Here is a 23,796-nt window from a genome sequence, read left to right as displayed (position 1 = left end):
AGGATCCAACTATCATTGTCGATGAATGGATTGATATAATTCAAAGAATTGGTGTGTATGTAAAAGTTCATGATATCAAAAGAGAGAATTATTAGAGGCTACAAGTGTTCATGAGGGATACAATAAGGGAACAAACTTTGGGACACATGTAGCAACGATGGAGTGAATTAACTCTAGAATTGAAATGCAAAGAGCCACATTCCCTATATCATTTCATTGCACTATAATTAAGGGCCAGAAGGTACATAAAAGCATCATAATTACACAAGACTAAATGGTTGCCTTTGTAGTTCCATCCTCCATTACTCCTACATTTAATACCTCATTGGACCGAAGCACATGTGATAATAGTGGATGAAGAAAAAGACCATTGAGAACAAATTATCAGAGACAAGATATTCTACCTACATAAGACATCAAGAGTAACTCAAAAAATTGACTATAGGCTAAGTGTCTTAGGAAGTAATGCTTAGGAGTTGAGTTACTTGAGGAAAGTAAATAAAAAAGTTAGGGGCTATGATGAGTTTGTTTGATTTTCTAGGTTTTGTAGTTTGATGTCTCTAGTTTATACCACTTTCAGACTTTAGTTAAGTCTCATTTATACTTTGCATTTAAAAGACTATAATTACTATTAATTATAATATATATATGGCATAATGGTATAAATATACTATATATGTTTGATGAATGCTTGGCATTAAATGATTATTAATAATGGTTTGTGTGTGTGTTATTTTTATCTAGTACTAACATGGCACAGGGAGAGTCAAGTGGTCATTCTGAATGTTTGATTTAGATAACCCTAGTTATGTGATCAATGTAATGTCTATCATGTTCGTTGAACCTCTGATAGTATGTCAAGGGAGAACACCGCAAAGAGTGAAATTAGGCATAAGGAATCAATAAAAGGTATCATATCAAATTAAGATAATGGAAAGTGTATCCTTTATGATGGGACTCTTTTGGTGATCAATCGAAGCAAAGTATTAGCAAAATGGTGAACTAGACCTAGTGAATTGTGTAAGTGTTAATAAATTTGCAGAATTGTTGTGTTGACACATGCATTGAGATATTTGTATAGATGTTATTTAAATTTAGTGTAATCATTTCCACCTCTCCCTTATAATGGGACAGTGGCATACCTTAATATCTGAGGTTTTGAATGGTTTGACCTATATAACTTGAACCTTTATGCTTGGGTGTCTAGTTATTGTAAGCCCTAGAGGTAGTAAACTACCCTAATTATGGGCGGATTTTAAGAAACTAAAAACTTGGATATACTTTGTTGCCTTATGATGTGGGAGGAAATCATGCACATAGGTTGGTTTAACAAAGATGTGATTAACACCCTTATAAGGCACCTTGATGTAAAATAAGCAAATTCACAATTGGATAAAGTAAGTTATGATGTTAATTTTCTTTGTTACACATACAATGGAAGAGGATATCAGTAGAATAATCATGTTTTGAATTAATCCTTATAGAAATATGACTCCTATAAAATTGAATAAGTGAACTAGCATGCGTAACCTAGGAAATGGGAGATGACGTGTCATATTGGTATTAATTAATAGTGCAATGACTTAAAGTAATTGAGGCATGTGTAAAGTAGAACTTGTAAACACCTACTTGAGTTAGAAAGAAAATGTAATAAAAAATCTAAGATAAGTGCAGTATGGTGGTAAAATATGTTACAATAGTAAGTTGATTTTTAGTATTATATCTTCCTAGTAGGCAAGACAAGATTTGAGTAATATAATGGAATTGTGGGGAAGATTGTGTCCCTTTTTTTATATCCTATCCATGCATCTTCCAAAAGTAAGTTGAACCCTAGGGGGAAGGATGTAGTGCCCCTCCCCAATCAAGCTCTGGTTAACCTAGTTTGACCATGGTTGACCTTACTAATAGTTTCCATGGATGGTTGGAACATTATGTAAAGTTTGATAATATGATAAAACAATAAGGATCTGTTCAACTACTGAGAGGGGGGATGAATCAATAGATAGAGAACAAAGCAAACTTTCACCAAACTTAATTCCAACTCAGAAACAACTTGCTAAACTAATCGGTTTAGACATTGTACCAAAAACTGCAACTGCACTATCAAACTTTATCGGTTGACCAAAATATCAATGATACAATGCAACAGATCTGAAACTCACATGCCATTTAACCAAAACATTAAACCACTTTACTAATATCAGTATTAGCTCATTTTATATCACTTCCAGTAATCTAAACATATCTAAGTGGATTTACTAGTTATTCAAATCAACCATGTCAAAACATATCCACAAAATCATTCACCACTTGACAAAATGATTTTTCACATGGAAACCCAAATGGAAAAAACCACGGTGGGGATGAATACCCACAAGTATTTTGAATTCTTCTAAAGTTTGCCCTATTAGGAGCCAAGCCTTGTTAGAACCTTATACAATAATGTCTTGTTAAGAACATATCCAATTAGGGACAACCCTATTAAAGGCAACCTCGGTAGAGGATTTCAAATCCAAGCTAATGGATCACCCGGTTAGAGGATTTAAACAACACCAAGCCTGTTAAAGCTTACCCGGTTAGGGGATTTAACTGTTGTAATGGTTAGAGAACTACAGGTTATTTATTGATCTAGGAATAGCACTACCTTTCTTAATCATATCCTTTTTTGCTCCTATCTACCTTCACAACATTCTACAAACACTCCTTTTGGTTCAGCAATAGTCTCACTACAACACTTAACCAAATTACCAACACAATTACAAACAACTCATCGACCTTAAATACAAATACAATAGGTCGGTAAAACAACACAAAACCTACAAATCTCATAGAGATTACAAACATATCAGTTCAATCATAACCATTGGATTACATAGTGTAGCGTCCTAAAATTGTGACACTTGCAATTTCGACTGCATTTGGGTCTTCACGATGGCGATGCAACACGGAACTTGAATGGAGACCCCGAAACTTGTTCATGACATCAAAAACTGCATTTCTCAGCACCCTGGCCTGATCCTCCTTGCACCCTGCTGCCCCTGGAGGTGGGACCATGGCGCCCAATGCCCTGGTCCTTCTGGACTAGGGTGCCCAGCGCCCTGGTCCCCCAGGACCATGGTGCCCAGCGCCCTAGTCCCTGGCCCTATTTTTGGGCCCGGTCTCTTTTGGGTCTCGGGTCTTTATGTTTGCAATTTGGAAAATAACATTTCCTAGTCGGCCTAAGGTCGGGAAAATCATTCTATCAGCCCTAATTGACAAGTATATAAACTACTTTTCCTCTCCTAGAAAGAGAGAGAAAGAGGAGGACATATGTGAGCAAGGCGCGAAAGCGATATTCAAACATTCAAACATTCAAGCATTCCTTCAAGCAATTGAGTATTCTAAGTCTCCATTCAAGGCTAGGTGTTGCATTCAAGACAAGGATTCAACCATTGAAGAGGAGATCACTTACAACACATTACATGCTACATACATTACACCTTCGCATGTAAGAATACAAACATTCTTACAACAAGGTATCAGTACTTGTTTACATTACAAACATTTACATTTATAACATTCTCATTTCTTGGTTAATTCCAAAACCGGGGTTTGACCTAAAGGAAAACCCCTCATCCCTAACCCCCCAATCGTCCTCTCTTTTCTGTGTGTAGGTTGTAGGTACGCGGCTGTAATTGAAGATCTGGAATCCTTGTGCAGAGACGAACAGATCCACCTTCGTTTCGCGGATTTTTCGGAGGACCATGTGCACGCCGGGCGCCATCGTCCCATCAACTTTCGCTCAAATTTGCAGAATAGCACTGTCTCAACATTTTACTGCTAATTCCAGGTCCGCAGCTTCATCCCATATCCCTATTTCTGTTTATAAGCGAATCTTTCTTGCTTCTACACGCATTCCTAGTTCAATCTTTCTATCTACATTTCTTTACAAAAGAGGGTATCCTTGATGTCTTAACCCTTGAAACTCATATAGAATCCAATCTTGCATTGCGTGGGATTGGATCTTGTGGGTTTCAACCCCTCTTTTGAATGTAAAGTCTCTCCTAAGTGAAAACCATCAACCCTAGTGACTCTCCCTTCTCTCTCCTTGGAGTTGGGGAGGGGAGAACAACTACGGTTCAATTTTTTCACTTTACATTTTGGTGAACCCGACGTGAACATCCTCATTCTGATTATTCATGGTTAGATCTGAAAAATTTGCTTCCTTAATCACATTTCCATGTTTGATCTTTTGCCAATTTTAGAGGCTAATCGCATAAAAACCCTAAAATTTTCTTTTAGTAATTAAACTTGTGAAACGTTTAATTGTTAATTCTTGTTTCAGATCTACCCTTCTATTGCAAATTATCAATTCATATTTGTGCTTTAATTCTGAAAATTAAGTGGTTAAGTGTCAAAACCCTAATTTTTAAAACCTTCTTGATTCAACCTTTGACTGATAATTTGACTGATCAAAACACCTCCAAATCGGCTGTAACTTTGGATTCCGCAACAAAATCACAATATCTTTCATCCCTGAAAATTTGGAAAAAAGTTGCGAGGACCGTGTGCACCCCGAGCGCCATCGTCCCCGACTTTTTTTTCTGAAATTTCGGGAGCTAGATCTTACTGTATTTTTCTGCTAAAATACAGAATTTTGGCTGATTTTATCAATTTTAACACTTTCAAAATTAAAGTCAAAGTTGGTCTAGCGATTGCTTGGATTGAGGCTTCTAATCATTCAAAAATCATTGAAATTAAAATTCATATCAAAATTGTGTTTCTTACAGTCCTAAATCTGAAAAGTGTGTTGGCATTCATTCGAAATTTCAGTACTTTATTCAAATTTTTGCAGTTTGTGACTTTTGAAACTAAGTGTTTAATTGCAACAACCTTGATTTCCACTTTCAAAATTGAATTTTGCGTGAAATTGAGTCAATTTTTAAATTTCAAAGCTTGCATTGCTTTCTGCATTCCTTCTAAAATCATAAAATTCAAAATTTCAGTTTCCCTCTCTTTTCAAAATTCAAAATTTGCATTTTTCAACAATCTTGGTAGGGTTCAATTTTGAGATTACAACTTTAATTTGGCCTATCTACAGATCGTAAAATCACTCAATTTTTTCAGATTAGCTTTAAAATCATCATAACTTTCATCCCTGAAAATTTCGAAAAAAGTTGCGAGGACCGTGTCCACTCCGTTCGCCACGGTCCCAGACATTTTTTCCGAAATTTCGGGAGATTGTCCTGATTGCATTTTACAGCTTAAATCTAGGAGATTGGCTGATTTTATTGAAATTTGCTACCTCTAAAATTCAAAATCTTCTCTCTCTCTTTAGTGCATGAGTTTTACAACAATAAGCCCTACTTACACTATTCCCGTTAGACGAAGCCTTAGAATTAGGTCTTTCCAAGGTGTAATTACAGAGGAGATGGAACCTAATTTGAATGGCCTTTTTAACGAGGACATGGGTAATTCCTCTAATCCTCTTAATGATGAAGAAGCTCTCCATGAGGTTTCTGTAGAACAACTTTCAAAATTGGATAACCAATTTGATGATTTTCGACAATGGATGTCTCAAGAATACCCCGATAGTGAAGCTCTTTCCTTAATTGAGGGTCTAAAACGTATGGTTCAAAGTGATAAGAATGGAATTGATATTTTGTGCGGTATTGCACACATTATGGATTCGAATGTGATGCCTATGAAGAGTTGTGCCGAAACTTTGGGTTATACACAACCTCCTACTCAAGTCAATCATTCTATTCCTTTGACAACTTCTATTGCTAGTATACCTACTTTCACATCAAACATAATGACTACTTCAACACAAGACATTCCTCCTATGATCACCAGTCATGGGGGCAATCCTTCTTCTTCAATCAACCCTCTTCCTTCATTCAATCCGACTTCTTCATTCATTCCTTCAATGAGTGTCCCTATTATATCTCCACAAATAAACACGACGCAAGGGGGCAATTCGTTTAATCATTCCATTCCTCCTTGTAGTGTTCCTCCTTTCCAATCATCTCCTATGACTAACTATCATAGTGTCCCACCACCTTACTCTCTACCTTCTTTCAATAACATAACACCTCCATCACAATCTAACACGTCTAATACGAACTCTTCGACTGAAGCGACCATTAACAATCTTGCACAAACTGTCTCTTCTTTACAGCAACAAATTGCCTCTATGAATCAATCTAAGTTTAGTGTGCCCACATTTGATGTTGCGAGCCCACTTTCTCTTGACATTGTTCGAGCTATTCCCCCTAGACATGTTGAAATTCCACATTTGGAGCTTTATAATGGTAAGGGTGATCCTCTAACACATGTTAAGACCTTTCAAACGATATGTACCGATTTTGCTTATGACCAAAGATTGCTTGCAAAACTGTTTACTAGAACATTAAGAGATAAAGCCCTACAGTGGTATTGCTCGTTGCCTTCTTATTCTATTTCTTCTTTCGAACAACTTGCAAATGCTTTCATTCAACAATTTCAAAACAATATAAGTCCTAAAGTTACTTTGATTGATTTAATGCATTGTAAACAAGGTGCTAAAGAAAAAGTGACTGATTTCATTGGTAGATATAAGCATTTGTATGCTCAAATTTCCTTTCCAGTGCCTGACAATGATATTCAAAGAATCTTTATTTCTAATTTACAAAAAGATATTAGCAAAAAACTCTTGTTTTCTGAGTTTACTTCTTTCCAACAGTTGTGCGCAACTCTTCACAATTATCAACTGACTGTGAGTCAAATGGAACAAGCAAATCCTATGGCTCCGAGTGATAAGGGTGATAGTAGTCAACAACCATTTGGGAAGTTTAAACCGAATAGAGAGTCCATTAAATTCAATGAAAACATCATCAATAACAATGTGAATGTGGCATCAGGTGTGCCTCCTATTTCTAAGTTTTTCAAGAGAGAAAGAAAGTTTACTCCTTTGAATGAATCATTGCATAGTATTATGAATAAGTTATTGGAACAAAATGTGCTTACTCTTCCTCCTATAAGGCAAATAGATCCTGCAAAGATTAATTCGCCTTATTTTGATAACAAATCTTTTTGTCAATTTCATCGTCATCCTGGGCATGATACTGAAAAATGTTTTGCTTTAAAGGGAAAAATTCAAGATTTGATTGATAATAATACTATCTCTGTTTCTGGTGTGAATGATAAAGGCAACACATCTGTAGCTCCTCCTAACCAAAATCTTTAGATTTTTACTGATCCATTACCTTCTCATACCTCTAATGCGATTGATACTACTGATTCCTCTGTCTCACCTGATGATCTCGTGTCTATGACTCCGAATGTGATTAACTTTGTGGAGCAGCAGAAAATCCCTAAAGAACCTTCCATCACATTTGATTCCAGTGAAACTATCAGGACACCTGATGGTCCTTTATATATAGTTGCAAAAGTCAAGAATACACCTTGCCGTGGAGTGCTTATTGATCCTTCTTGTATGGTTAATATCATTACTGAAGAATTTCTTTTTACTTTGCAATTGAATCAAGTGATCTATGATGAAACAAATGTGGTTGTGAAACTATTTGATGCATTTTCTTCTCCTGCAATTGGTTCTATTACATTACCTATTGAGGTCCATAACAAACCCCTTGATGTGGACTTTGCTATTATTCCATCATCCGAACAATTTCATGTGAAGCTAGGCTATCCTTGGCTATCTTCCATGAAAGCTATTGCTTCTCCTATTCACAAGTGTTTGAAATTTCCCCATAATGGTGAAGTTGTTACTGTCAATCATAGCCTCTTTAAACCAGCTGAAAGAACTTCTAGCATTCCTATTGATTACTTTTGGCCTAAACAATTCCAATCTCTTCCTCCGCGAAGTGATCATCTTTTCAAATCTTATCAAAAGTGGAAAAAAGATATGATCCTATCTCTAAGTGAACCTAGAACACCCAAACTTGATATTCCTATCATTCTTGAGAAGGAAGTTCTTCCTTTGAAAGATAAAACCAATGTCTTTCCTCAAGAAGATTCCCAACCCATCCCTATGAATGTGACTATGCCTATATCTAATAAACTTCCTAAAGGTAGACCTATACCTCCTCATCATGATGGACTTGGTCTCCTTCCTAAACCAAATATTCCTCCCTTATATGGAGCAGTTCCTCCTCCTTCCTCTTATGGAGAGAAGAGACCTTCCTCTTCTCCTATTGTTCAACCTAAGAGACTACAACCTAAACACCCAAGTGATAAGGATGAGAACATTCCTCGTCCTCAATCTTCTCAACTTCCTACTAAGACTAGACGAAATTGTTCTGCATGTGAATGCCGATGAAAGCGTCGTCTTAGAGCTCAGGAAGCTGCTTCTCAAACTTTGCAATCCCCAAAAACACCTTCAGCTAGTATTATTCCATTTTCTCCTCAGCCGACGATTGAGCCGAAATCTCCTAAACATAAGATGCATGATGGTCTTGATCCTGTGCGAGTTAAAGATCCTATTTTTATAAATCTTGATGATGATATAGATGAAAATGTTATTCATGATGAAAATGTTACTCCTGTTCATTCTGATAGTGAATATGAATATGTTGATGTTGATAACCATTTACCTAACGAATTTTCTAAAGCACTTATCCTAGCTCCTAGACAAGAACACCGTGGCTTGGGATATGAACATAGCCCTTGTTTGGATCTTGTGATAGCTCCATCTGCTGTGTTGGATGTTCCTCCTCTAGCGTGTTTCCTACCTTCCCGAAATATTGATCAACAAGATCGGGGGGTAGATGACATGCTAGACTAGTTTCATTAGCATAGCAGATTCTCTCCTCCTCTCTTTTGTTACTTCTTCTATGTGTTATTCTCATTCTTCCATTTGTTGTCCTTAGTGTTGTCTACTTGAGGACGATGCAAAGCATTGAGATCTCTTTTGGTCTCTCTCATGTTGACTCAAGAGACACATGTGTTCCCTTCTTCTAGGTGACCTTCCTTGATTGGGGAATGAAGAACAATTATGCATACATACATATGATATACATGAATTATCATACAGCATACTGACCCCGAGGAAAGCAAAGTCACCTTGTGCTTTGTGTTTTGTGTCTATTATCCTTGGGCTTATCTCACACTTGGGGGCTAAATCCTTGTGATAACGTGCTCCTTTCCATTCTCATTCTTATATGTATCACTACCTTAAAGAAATCACCCCCGGTGAGGCGTGTGTGATCGCTTTAACATAGGGGGGCATACATCCCATCTATATCTTTTCAAGATACTTGAAAATTTCTTGACAAATTTAGCTTTGCCTTGAAAATTTTTGATATCTTTCTTGCATGACTCATAGTGAGGGAACCTTACTACTGACAGTCATGGTTCTCCCTCGTGATCTTCCCTTTTACTTTGTCAATCGAAGTCGTAAGATCCTTAGTCCACTGGGGGCTTGGTGTATCTTGCCTCCTTGACATGGTGAAAGTTTTTCAATGTTGTTTCCTTGTACTTTACCGGAAGTATTGGCGTACGCTTATACTCCCGCTAAAGTGGGGGCTAAATGTAGTGTCCTAAAATTGCGACACTTGCAATTTTGACTGCATTTGGGTCTTCACGATGGCAATGTAACATGGAACCTGAATGGAGACCCCGAAACTTGTTCATGACATCAAAAACTGCATTTCTTAGCACCCTGGCCTGATCCTCCTTGCACCCTACTGCCCCTGGAGGTGGGACCATGGCGCCCAATGCCCTGGTCCTTCTGGACTAGGGAGCCCAGCGCCCTGGTCCCCCAGGACCATGGCGCCCAGCGCCCTGGTCCCTGGCCCTATTTTTGGGCCCGGTCTCTTTTGGGTCTCGGGTCTTTATGTTTGCAAATTGGAAAATAACATTTCCTAGTCGGCCTAAGGTCGGGAAAATCAGTCTATCAGCCCTAATTGACAAGTATATAAACTACTTTTCCTCTCCTAGAAAGAGAGAGAAAGCGGAGGACATATGTGAGTAAGGCGCGAAAGCGATATTCAAACATTCAAGCATTCAAGCATTCCTTCAAGCAATTGAGTATTCTAAGTCTCCATTCAAGGCTAGGTGTTGCATTCAAGACAAGGATTCAACCATTGAAGAGGAGATCACTTACAACACATTACATGCTACATACATTACACCTTCGCATGTAAGAATACAAACATTCTTACAACAAGGTATCAGTACTTGTTTACATTACAAACATTTACATTTACAGCATTCTCGTTTCTTGGTTAATTCCAAAACCGGGGTTTGACCTAAAGGCAAACCCCTCATCCCTAACCCCCCAATCGTCCTCTCTTTTCTGTGTGTAGGTTGCAGGTATGCGGCTGTAATTGAAGATCTGGAATCCTTGTGCAGAGACAAACAGATCCACCTTCGTTTCGCGGATTTTTCGGAGGACCGTGTGCACGCCGGGCGCCATCGTCTCGTCAAATTTTGCTGAAATTTGCAGAATAGCACCGTCTCAACATTTTACTGCTAATTCCAGGTCCGCAGCTTCATCCCATATCCCTATTTCTGTTTATAAGCGAATCTTTCTTGCTTCTACACGCATTCCTAGTTCAATCTTTCTATCTACATTTCTTTACAAAAGAGGGTAGCCTTGATGTCTTAACCCTTAAAACTCATATAGAATCCAATCTTGCATTGCGTGGGATTGGATCTTGTGGGTTTCAACCCCTCTTTTGAATGTAAAGTCTCTCCTAAGTGAAAACCATCAACCCTAGTGACTCTCCCTTCTCTCTCCTTGGAGTTGGGGAGGGGAGAACAACTAGGGTTTGATTTTTCCGCTTTACACATAGAAATAAACTACACATTGTTCTAGACAACTTCAACCACTCCTGGACCACCGCACATTGGATCATGTAGCTCATCACACATTTTTCACTTCATGCTATTCATTTTCTCATTCCCAAGATAAACAGTTATCTTCACACGCCAAACGTGCATCATGCTTACGTGGCATCTTCATCTCCGATCATCATTTGATCATAGATCATCATAACTAATTCACCAAGCTCCATCGGTTAGGGTTCTTCTTATCAATTGGTTAGGGTTACTGGTTGATCACTTTGCTTGAATAACAATACCAGTTTCCTTCACTACTTTACTATCGGTTGCTTTGTTGCATCATTATCGATCATAATACAACTTCATTACCAGTTGTTATTGACATCAATGACAACATTATACTTCATCAATGTAATCTTCATGCAATGCCAACAATCTCCCCCTTTGGCATTCATGGCAATACAAATATCAATACCTTTTCATTGTGATGATTGAGAGTAAAACATATACACAAGTATAGGAATCTTGGTTTACATTTTTCCATATACTCTCCTTCAATTGTATCTCCATGTCTTCAGTTGGTAACTGGCTATCAATCATATATATTTCTTCTCCCTCTTTGACAACAATGCCAAAGTGAAGGTTAACCATTCCATGCTTCATCAATTTGCAACTAGTTGCTCCCCCTATGGAGTATCTCCACTCTACACCAATCTTGCTTCAATATTTTCAATAAGCTCTGGGACTGATGGCTTCCCCATCTTCTTAATTGACTTCATGTAGGGGTACAAGCCCTAACTTACCTCTACGATACTCAAATGTAGCCTTAGGTAGAGGTTTAGTAAATATATCCGCTAGTTGTTCCTTAGTAGATACATGCTCCAGTGACACATATTTACTTTGGACTTTCTCTCTCAGGAAATGATACTTCAACTCAATATGCTTTGTCCTAGCATGCAACATCGGGTTCTTAGAAATGTTTATGGCACTGGTGTTATCATAGAAAATCCTTACTGGTTTTGATATCTTCAACTTGAAACCTTCCAAAATGTGTTTCATCTAGATTGCTTGGGTACAATTCATATAAGCTGCAACATATTTAGCTTCTGTTGTTGACTGAGAGATACAAGTTTGTTTCTTTCTTCTCCAAGAAACTAGTCTTCCTCCAAGAAAGAGTTCTCCTCTGGTTGTACTCTTGATGTCATCAACATTGCCTACCCAGTCTGCATCTGTATAGACTTTTAAATCAAAGTCTCCTGCATATGGATACCATAATCCATAATCAATTATGCCTTTTAGATATTTGAAAATTATTTTGGTCACTACCATGTGTGTCTCCTTCAGGCTCTTCTAAAATTTGGCAACCAATCCTACTGCATGAGAAATGTTCGGTCTACTATGGACAACATAATGTAGTTTACCTATCATTGACCTTTACTCCTTTTCATCCACTAATGTAGAATCATCCTCCTTAGACAGTTTACAACTTATAACCATTGGTGTTCCAACTAGTTTATAGTCTCCCATTCCAAAAGTCTTCAAAACTTCTTTCACATATTTCTATTGTGTGATGAAAATACCTTCCTTCATCTGTTTGATTTGCAGACCTATGAAATTTTTTATCTCACCTACCAGTGACATGTCAAACTCATTCTTCATCTCATTGGCAAAGTCATGCTACATATCATAATTTCCTCAAAAAATGATATCATCCACAAATACCTCACTTACCAGTATCTTATCTCCTTCTGGATATATGTTATTGTCTTCACTGGTTCTCTGAAAACCTATCTTCACCAAGTGAGAGTGCAATATTTCATACCATACTCTAGGTGTTTGCTTCAGTCCATATAATGCCTTATGTAATTTGCACACCATGTCCTTTTCAATAGTTAAAGCATAACCATTTGGTTGTTCAATGTAGACTTAACATCCATTTGATATACTTTCAATCCTCTATATGTTACAAATGCAAGTAGAGTCCTTACTCCTTCCAATCTTGCAACGGGTGCAAATGTCTCACCATAGTCTTCACCTTCTTCTTGTGCATATCCTTTGCATGTCAGTCTAGCTTTATTTCTAACGACCACTCCATCTTCATTCAATTTATTTATGAATACCCATTTTGTACCTATTACATTCTTGTTCTATGGTCTGGGTACCAATGACCAAGTATTGTTCTTCTCTATCTGGTCAAGTTCTTCTTCCATTGCCTTAATCCAGTTTTCATCTGCAAATGCTTCTTTTATAGTTCTAGGCTCAATGGTGGAATCATACATGAGTTCTCTTTAAGCGTTGTTCTAGTTAGCACACCTGCATTCATGTCTCAAATAATCTGATTGGGGCTATGATTGAGTCTAACATACCTTGGAATGGCATGATCTTGATTTCCAGGTTCTTTTTCTTCTTTACTTTCTTCTTCTTATGTTGGACCTCCCTATTTTGGTTGAACTGTGGCTTCTCTGTTCTGTTCAGCAACTTCTGGCTTCATCAGTTCCAATTCCAAAAATAGTGTATAAGGTTCTTCTTCCACCTTCTCCTCACTATTTTCTCCTGATTTCTCAAGAAACTAATCAACTAAAACATTAACACTTTCAATGATCTTCTTGGTACGGCTGTTGTAACACTTCTAAGATTTTCTCTTGGTGGAGTAACCAAGAAATATGCCTTCATCACTCTTGGCATCAAACTTACCAACATAATCACCTCTTTTGACAAAAAATCTGCCACCAAAAATTTTAAAGTAACTGACATTAGGTGATCTACCATACCAGTACTCATAGGGAGTTTTATCCTTACCTCTCTTAACCAGTATCTGGTTCATTGTGTAAACAGTTGTGTTGATAGCTTCTCTCCACAATGTCTTAGCTACACCTCCTTGAATTAGCATAGTCCTAGCAGCTTCAATAACTAACCGCTTATTCCTTTCTGCAATACCATTATGATGTGGTGTGTTAGGTGCAGAAAGGTGCCTCTTAATTCCATTATCTTCATAGTGTCTAGTGAATTCTTCTGAAGTAAATTCACCACCTTGATCAGTTCTTAAACACTTTATCTTCTTTCCACTTTCATTTTCAACTAAGGCTCTAAATGCCTTAAACTTGCTAAATGCTTATGTCTTGTCTTTAAAGAATGTGACCCACATCATCCTTGAGCAATCATCAATAAAAATCATGAAATATCGATCACCTTGAATACTCCTAGTCCTCATTGGTCCACAAAGGTTGGTATGAACCAAATCTGGCAAATGTTCAGCTAAGAAAGATTTGTTCTTGAAGGTTGAGGATGTCATCTTCCCTAACTGACATTCCTTTCACAAAGCATTCACCTTCACCAATTTGTCCAACTGTGGCAAACCTCTTACTGATTTGGACTTACTGACTTTTACAATGTTATCAAAATTTACATGACAAAATCTCTGATGCCAAAGCCAAGAATCTTCTACTTTTGCAATTAAATAACTATTGACTTTAGAGCTTAAATGAAACCAGTTACCTTTGATCTATTTGTCGATTGCAATCAGTTCACCTTTGCTTGCATAAATCTAGCAGATCCATTCTTGAATTCCAGTGGGTAACCTTTGTCATTGAGTTGAGCAGCACTCAAAATATTGTGTTTCAGTCCTTCAACCCAGTAGACATCATATGCACTGCTTTTACCATTCAGAGAGATGGATCCCTTTCCTTTCACCATGCAGGGTGAGTCATTCCCAAATCTCACAACACCTCCATTAAACTCTCTCAAAGTAAGAAACTTACTCCGGTCACCGGTCATGTGGTGTGAACAACCACTGTCTATAATCCAGTCATAAGAACTATCCATGTGAGAGACTAATGCCTTCTGATTTGATGTCTCTTCTTTAATATCGAAAAAGACAATGTCCTCATTTGCATCTTCCTCAGATTCCTCATCTGTAATTCCTCCATCCACTCCAATGAGACAATCTCTTTTACCTTTGCCTTTATACTTCTTATACTTCTCACTTTTTTGCTCATTATCTCCATTAGGACAGTTAGCAACAATATGTCCAATCTGGTTACATGAAAAATACTTCAAAGGTAATTTACCTATGTGCTTATCAATACCTCTAGGTAACCGCTTGGCCAACAATGCTTCAAGCTCAATCATACTGTCTTCATCATCTACCTCTCTACTAGATCTGGACTCATGACTGTGGCTCACTTCTCTACTTTTCCTTATCGATGGGGTTGAAACTGAGGCTCTAAATGCAAATTCTGATCTTTGAACACTTCCATCAAAACCATTTCATTCAAATGCAGTTCATTTACTAATGATGGATTCAAGAGTTACCGTTTTTTTATCAATAGACTTGAGTTCCTAAATGGCTGCAACTCGGATAGCGTATACTGGTAGAAGGGTTCTCAACACCTTGCTAACCACTATGGAATCTTCCATTGTACCTCCAGCACTTTTGATCTCTCTGACTATATCCTTGATCCTTTGACCATACTATTGAATGTTTTCTCCTTCATCCATCCGCATATCAACAAATTTATCTCTCAGACTCTCTTCTTTGGCAATCTTAACATGCTCATTATTGTTCTCAAATTTTGATTTCCCTAACCCCTTTGTAATAAAATTTAAAGCATCTATTGCATGTGGAGAGAATGAAAAGAAAATCAAAACCCAGAATAACATATAACAAGATTTATACAAAACCTTCTACACTTCAAGCTTGTCATAAGCTTAGGTGGGTATACCTCTCGTGAATACTTTCATAATTTTAATATAAGATCCACAGTAAACCAATGTTAGAAACCTGTGAACCTCATCGCCTCAATAATACTGAAAACTAAAGAGAAAACATGTATTCATTTTTAGTCTTGACCCCAAGGAAGATAGAATAACTCCATAAATGATATTAGTGCCTATTCTGGGCTACAGAGTCACCCAAACTAAACAAGAATTCCAAATCTAAGCATTCACATACATTTCATTGCTTCGGCTTTATCAACCTAATATATGCCTGACATATATATATAAGTCTTTTCTTTATTCTAAACCCAGTCATCAAATTCAAGCAGAAAACAATTGGTTTACTAACAGAAAGGTCTCACGTATATTTAATTCCCCTCCTTAAAAGAAAAACCTAAAACATGTCTGTAAGATTGCCTTGCAAACCCTATTCAATCAAATAACCCTAGATTATTAAAAGAAACTAGTAAATCAATGAATGCACACAAGAAGACAACACAGATTTAGGCTCAGAATGCTTTGATCTATATATTAATATCCATTTTGAAAATCTTACATAACTCAAGGTGATTTCTGAAAGAACCAGAAAACCTTAGATATAATTCGGTAGAGTTTCTTTACAAATTCTTGTGATGATTCTTTCAATAGTCCTGGTATCCATTTATAATGATATGGATGCAAACAAGCTTCGGACTTTCCTAGGAACAGTTTGTTACAACCATAATTCCCTTTTGAAAGAAGTTACAAATAACCTTCATCCCTAACTTCCTGAAGGTTGTTACAACGTTGCAACATCAGTTGATTATTCTTGATCCTCTGCTTCTTGCACCACATATTTGTCTCTCCATCCCTGAAACACGTCATCATTAGGCCAAGAGTAACTAATAATTTTCTTCTTCAATTTATTCAATCTTTTCCAGGTGCTTCTTAACTGCTTGACTTCATCCTCCAAAAAACCATAGTGTGACTTCATCTTTTCAATTTCTTCAATTGTTAGAATAAATAAAGATGTGTCATCAAAATTGATGACTTCATTTATCCATTGAGACAATTTATGTCCTAGCTGATCAAGCCATACTTTTTCATCTTTCAATTGACTTGAACTAACAAAACCTCCAGGAAATAGTTCAAACTTCTGGTTAGCATATTCTTTTCTGTACAGGTTGGCCTTTCTCTCGAAACCAGCTCTTCCTTCTGCTAACCTAGACATACCTTTAACCAACTCACATGTGGATTTAATATTGGCATCAGCCTCTGCCTCTTCATAGGATGAACACATAAGTTCCAAATCTGCTTCCCTTGTCATCCACTTATTTAAAATTGGCTCCAAAGTAGTCTTGTCTTCCTTCAAATCAGTCAACATGCTTACAACTCTTTTCATATATATGTATACAATATAAGCTCCTATTGTGTCAGCAAATTTCAAAATTGTGCTCCTAATCTTTTCCTCATATTTATTAGCAAATACAACTTGAGCCTGCTTCAATTTCTTCATTTCATCTTGTATAGATTCAGTGGATTGGAAACCGGGGTTTACAGGGGACAAGGGAAACTTAATGATGGGACTGGCAGAGGGAGGTTTAGCTGGAGAAGAGGCAATCATCAAGGTAGAAGACTCACCTTGATGATACTACCCTGCTATTTGATTCTTCAATTTGGCAATCACACTATCCCTTTGAGCTATTTCAGCTTGGGCTCCATTATAGGCTTTTAGGACTGCCTCTAGCTTGACCTAGAGATCTGCCTTTTCTTTTGCCTCTTTCTCAGCCATGGCCATGTTGAATTTTTCTAATTCCAAGATTGTGCCAGCAACCTCCACTACCCCTATGTCTTTTACCCTCTTCACAATCATGCCTCCAAGATAGCTTGATTCTGAGGTGTCTTTCTTCTTTTTATTCTCTTCCCTCTTTAGTGACCACATAACTAAAGCAGCATGATCATTGTTGTAAGTTATTCCCTCTAGAGGATTTGTCTCCTTCCTCATGGCCTCAAGTAGTAACGGAACTGCTATATCCCATTCAGGCAGAATCAAAACTCTTGTTTCTGCAATCATTTTCCTCCCTTGTTCTGGGGTGATGTTCCCAAATTCTGTCAATATTTCTTGTTTTATGTTTGCTTCAACTGTAGATGCATCTTTGTGAGGATTCTCATTTTTCTTTTCTCACATCTTTCCTTGAACTGGCCTATATTTCTCCTCCAGACAAACTACAAGAAGGACCTTGTTTTGATGAAGCTATCATTTGCCAAAAATTCTTCACTGGCCTGCTTAATGACAGGGTCCAGTTCTTTCCCTATGAAGTCCTCTACAGTTAGGTCCATTTGGGACCTTGTCATCTCCTCGGGCATTCCTTCTTGTAACTCCTCATAAGTGAGGGCAATTTCTCCAAGGCTTCCTAATTGTAGCAGTTGTTCTACTACTACATGTTGATCCCCTACATGGATTGCAGATTGAGATGGAGAATACAAAGGCTCATTTGTTTGTACCTCTCTTCCTACCTTTTGCCTTTTAGGAGAGTCTTGAATCTCAACTATATCTTCTAATGCCCTTTTACCTTTTGAAGTAGAAGGCTCTTCCCTTATTAGCATCAGTACACTGTACTTTGACCTTTTATGCGCTGTGTATTTTCCTAGGGAGATCACCTTCAATAAGGAAGGGTTTGCTGAAGCCAATTTGGCCTTTTCAGGATTGGCTTTTGTAGTCACATAAATCTGTCTAATTTAATTAAATGAATATTTCCTATTTATTTGATTAAAAATCCACTAGCCATCAGTTAATTAAATTAATATTTAATTAATTCATCCTCAAACATTCTTCTATTAATTAAATAAATTATTCAATTTATTTTAATTCATTCATTAAACCAAATTCATAATCAATTAAATGAATAAATCATATTTATTTCATTTAATCCCCTTTTCCTCTTTTAAATAAATTAAATAAAACATTTATTTAAATAATTAAATCCCCCCCACTTGCATTTTCCTAAAAATGCAACTTGCACACATTTATTGAAATAAATTAATTTATTTTAAATAAAAATTCTATTTTCCCTCACCCACCAAATCCACTTTCAATCCTAACCCCCTTCTAGATTCTTCTAAACCCTTCCTAATTAGCCTAATCCATCCCCTAATTATTGTCACATTCCTAAGCAACTTGGAGTCACTTCTCAAAGACTTCAAAGTCTTTGAAAAGCATTAAATGCTTTGTGTGTTCAACAATTTAACCTCCAAAGTCTTCCAAGACCACTAATGGCTCTTACATGACCATTTATGGCTCTTACATAACCATTTATGGTTATTTCAACTTGCACTCATGTGTCTCCTCAAGCATTTATTGCTTTGACCACGGTTATCCCTTTTGCCTTTGCACAAGAGTTTATCCATTGGATAAAGGCTTTATTCTTTGAATAAAGAATTTATTCATTCAACCCAACCTTGACCTTAACTCCCAAGTTAACCTTCAAGTCATATCAAGCATTTAATGGTTATTCCCTCTCCTCTCAACCTATCTCACATTGACACTTGTCATCCTGGGATTGGGTTGAAAGCCCTCACATGGATTGAATATCATTCAATCTTGACCCTTGTTTAGATTATTCAATCTCAACCATCCATTGCTCCATTTTTCTTATAAATAGAGCTCACATTCCTCATTTTAAAATCCTCAAGCATTTAGCATTCATAGTCATAATCTTGAAAACTTGTATGCATTTAAGCTATAGTGAATTCTAGAGAGCATTTAGCATAATCAACTCATATAATTGTTATTTTGGCCTAAAATAAATCATTTTAGCATTATAGCATCTAATATTAGCTTTTATCTACATTTGCATAGCATTTAGAGTAATCATCTACAATCTTGAACCTCCATAAGCATCCATAGTGCAAAAAGTTGTTGAGAGCTACACCAATTTGGAACTTGGAGAGGAGAGGAACAAAGGAGAAGGAGCTAAGAACATGTTAAGAGGCATTTGGAGATGCCTTCTTATATTTGTTTCATTTGTTAAATATGTCAGCATGATCTTAGTATCTCTTTTGATATGTCTGCTTAGGTTAATCTTTGGTTGAATAACACTAACTTTAACCTTGTTTCTTGTTGTTTGTGTGTGTTATAATGCCACGGGTTTTAATCTAACTTGTCAGTTTTGCAGAGCATCATTTGGTGAACCCGACATGAATCCAAGCACCCAAAATAATTCTTTAAAAAACCAACTAACATGTTTGAATGTTGAACTTGACACACAGGTCGCGCTTTAGCGCTTTTAATCGTGTTGTAGCGCTATTGCAACTTGTTATTCTAGCACTATTGTTTTTATAATAGCGCTATTGTCTCAAGTTTGGCGCTATTGACCTTCATTTAGCACTTTTGTGTTTGTTTTAGCGCTTTTGCGCTTGTTCTGGTGCTTTTGCATTTACTGTCAAGTTTTTCTTTCAGCGCTTTTGTCTCTGTAATAACGTATTTTTGGTTAAATAGCACTTTTGTTTTCACATAGAATAGCACTATTGTAACAGAACATTGTAAGGAAGACCTTGTAACCGCAAAAAAATATTTTTTTAAGCTTGTGGAAGCCCTCCCTATGCGTGGATTTTACTAACTATTCACTTTTTGTGCAGGTCTAAAAAAAAAACTAACTTCGTTAAAAATTAAAAAAAATTGTTTTTGTTGCTTTAAAATTGAACAAAAACAAAGTTTCTTTTCCTTGCAAGTTAGGATCATTTGTTTTTGGTGCTTTAAAATCGAACAAAAACAAACTTTGTTTCTTGTAAGTTAGGCTTAATTGTTCATTTGGTGCTTAAAATCAACAAAACAAATTTATTTCTTGCATCAAACTTAAACAAAAACTCACAATCCACACTTCCATTTTGGTGCAAATAAATTCACAATCAACTTGTCTCATTTTTTTTGAAAAGCGATTTTACTTCAAGCAAAAACGTGTTTTTCAATTCAGTTGACTAGGATTTCAAGTTCCTAGTTACAACACATTTTGCCTTTGAAAGTTAAAAAGAACACCATGATTGTTGGAGCAACATCTCCAAATAGTTAGATCACATTCCAATGACAAGTTAAAAAGAACAAGTGCTTTTCATGATTGGCACACTTGTGCAAAAGAGTTGGTCGAGTGGTCCTACTTCTAACACACATTATCCTCTCCCTTGGCTTTCGTGGTCCTAGGTGCAAGAGAAAAGTGTTAGTAACACTCAAATTTTTTCTTTTTAAGAGAGGCCTGCCAAGAGACACATCACTCTTGGGAATGACCTCGTGCGGTAAATCCTTCGGGCCGCTATAGAAATCAGGTGAGAGCAAAAGTTGTAGCCTTGGGTATAGCTATTCCTACAGTGTAACTTGTCGAAAGGACAAATGGGCCCCACCACAAGTTACAAGGCTCTTAAGTGAGTCACTGCAGAATGAACTTATGTCCAAAGACATCAAAAATGACTAAACACCTTTAAGTAGTAGCCCACTTGCTCTATTGATTGAGGATATTTGTGATATAATTCAGTGCAAGAGTATAGATGGTTTTGCTCCCAAGATACTCACCATACATATTTCCTTGAGTAGAAACATAGCTTTTTTGAAAAGTCACTTATGGCTTGATGAAAGTGATGACTCCCCCATCATAGGGATCATCTATTTGTTATGCTCGTGCAAGACTTAGTATATCACATCCTTACCTGCCACAGCAGGATTCATAAGGTATGTAGTACCAAAGTCGAAGAAATATCAAGATGTAGGCTAAATTTATCGCAACTGGCCATTTGACATTAGGGATACAAAGTGTTTGAAGTGTTTTCATTTTAGTCAAGACCAAGTGCAAATTGAGCCGACTTCAGGCTTTAGAAAAACACCTAAAATACAGTTAAAGGAAAGGGTCATAAAAGTTCAAAGATTGGGTTGATCTAGACCCACACTTATTTGTGCCTTTTGAGGCAACATTCTTGTGTTTGTGTGCTTGCTTTGTTTTTCTTGTCAAAGAAACATCATAAAATCCAAAAATCAAAACAAGTATTCATCCAACCAAACATTTTTCAAAACAACCAAAAAAGATCAAATACAAAGAAAAAAGTATCAAACTTTATGACCATTCTTCACATCTTGAGAAAGAAGAATCTTCATCAAAACATCAACTTGAAAAGAAGACCATTGAGCTCAAAGGCTTTGATCAAAAGGAGGAAATTATTCTATCTAAATAGAAAAATTTTTGTCTCTCATAGAGCTTTTCTACGTCACATGTGTCTATACCTTCAAGGCAAATCAAACGAATTTGATCCAGAGTCATTGAATCGCAGAGCTTTTATGCAATATAGAGCTTTAAGCTATCACAAAAACAAAGGAGGCAAGATAAATCCCAACTTCTTCCCAGACACTTGTATCACATACAACGTAGCTCGAGAAATGCCACCAATGCTCGAAAGAGAAGAGGTAGAATTTGTTCCATTTGTGACACAAAGCTTTTATTGAAGTTAAACATTTCATCCATTTCTCACCGTCACATCATCCCTTCAGTTCAACTCTCAAAACATTAAGAGGTTCTTGTCCTAAATTCTCTTTTGTATATTGCTTAAAATCAAACACAACAAATCACTCTTAGATTGTTTCTACATCTAGGATAAGCTCATCCTAAGAGACGTATCTATGCAAGTTAAAACTAGTATGAGTGAATCCTCTCATTACTAAGTAGTTAAGTTTGTAACACATCTCAGATTTCTCTAAACCTTATCACATCAAACCTTATCAAAACACAAACAAGCAATTCAAAGAAAGAATTTTGGTCACATCCACCTTTAAGTGCTAGAGAACCATATAACACAATTCACCAAACATCATTCTTTCATTTCATCAACAACTCATCATCGTTTTCACCCATCTTCAACAAAAACTTATAAACAAAAATGGCTCATACCTGATCACACTCAAGGCAACGAGAAATAGAAATTGAAGAAGAAGAGGAGGAAAATATCAATGAATTTCAAGAAGCACGTGGAGGAAATGCGAATGATGAAAACCCGCATACTCATATTCATGCAACAATAGAAAGGGCTCAACACAACCCTCTCTTTAACATACTTTTTGACGAAATACTTAGGAGCAATGCGGATGCTCACTTTTTAAAGCTTGCTCAAGAAGGAGCAAAACTCCCCTCTGACTTTGATCTCGCACAACTAAGACAAGCACTACAACGACAAAGTCTCCATGAGGAAGAAAGAGGTAGAGATCACATCAGATATAACATTCCTCAAGGAAACCCACCACCACCTCCTCCTCCAAATGACATAGAGATGTTGCGGCAACAAGTTGAAAATCTCGCCCAACAACTTCACAGTGGCATAAAGACTAATCAATTTTCACTCAATGACATTTGTCCCTATCCCTTTGATCGGAATCTTTATATGCCACCTTTTCCATGAGGGTTTGAAACACCCAAGTTCAAAAAGTATAGAGGAAAAGGAGATCCTCGCGATCAGGTCAGAGAATTCCATTCAGCTTGCCTCAAAGTGGCATATGAGGGCACATACCTAATGTGACTTTTTCCCCAAAGCTTGGGAGGAACAATTACATCATGGTTTTCCCGACTACCAGGTGGCATTAGGACATTTGAAGAGCTAGTTCAGAAGTTCTTGGCACATTACTCACATAACATTGAACATGATATCACCATGGCTGATCTATGTAACACTAAACAAAAACTAGGTGAACTATTCTCGGTCTTCCTACAATGATGGCATCAAATGTATAGCAGATGTTCTCTTCAGTTACCTGAACAAGAACTAGTGAAAATATTTATTTCCAACTTAAATGAAGAAATGGAGTTTCACCTGGATGTCAAAGACACAGACTCTTTCAATGACATGATCACCAAAGGATTAAAATGTGAGTGGGCTCTCATTAAGAAAGGACTTATCAAAATCTATAATGAGCCAAAGGATGGTCATCACCCATGCTTCAATAGTGACAAACCAAGCTTCTGCAACAAAAACAAAAATGTTGTCAACGACTGGGTTGTGGATGCAAGAACTATCAAAAGTGCACAACCTATAGTTTGATTTGTAGGACAGAATCCCCCACCCTAGACTAACATAGTTGTTCCTCCCAATCAAGGCCGCATCGCAGATCACGATGAACCCAGACCGCATCAACAAAAGCCAAAGCGAACATACACTCCCTTAGGGGAACCCATCAAAACAGTATTGCGACAAGTGGTTTCTCAAAATCTGGTAACCCTACCCAAAACATCAAACTATGAACCTCAAGTCAAACTTGCATGGTGGAGGGATACTGAACATTGTGATTTCCATCAAGGGAGAGGACACAAG

This window comes from Cryptomeria japonica, chromosome 6, assembly GCF_030272615.1.
Source record: "Cryptomeria japonica chromosome 6, Sugi_1.0, whole genome shotgun sequence".
Classification (NCBI taxonomy): domain Eukaryota; kingdom Viridiplantae; phylum Streptophyta; class Pinopsida; order Cupressales; family Cupressaceae; genus Cryptomeria; species Cryptomeria japonica.
The sequence above is the reverse complement of the archived record's forward strand: the minus strand, read 5'-3'. Positions refer to the sequence as shown.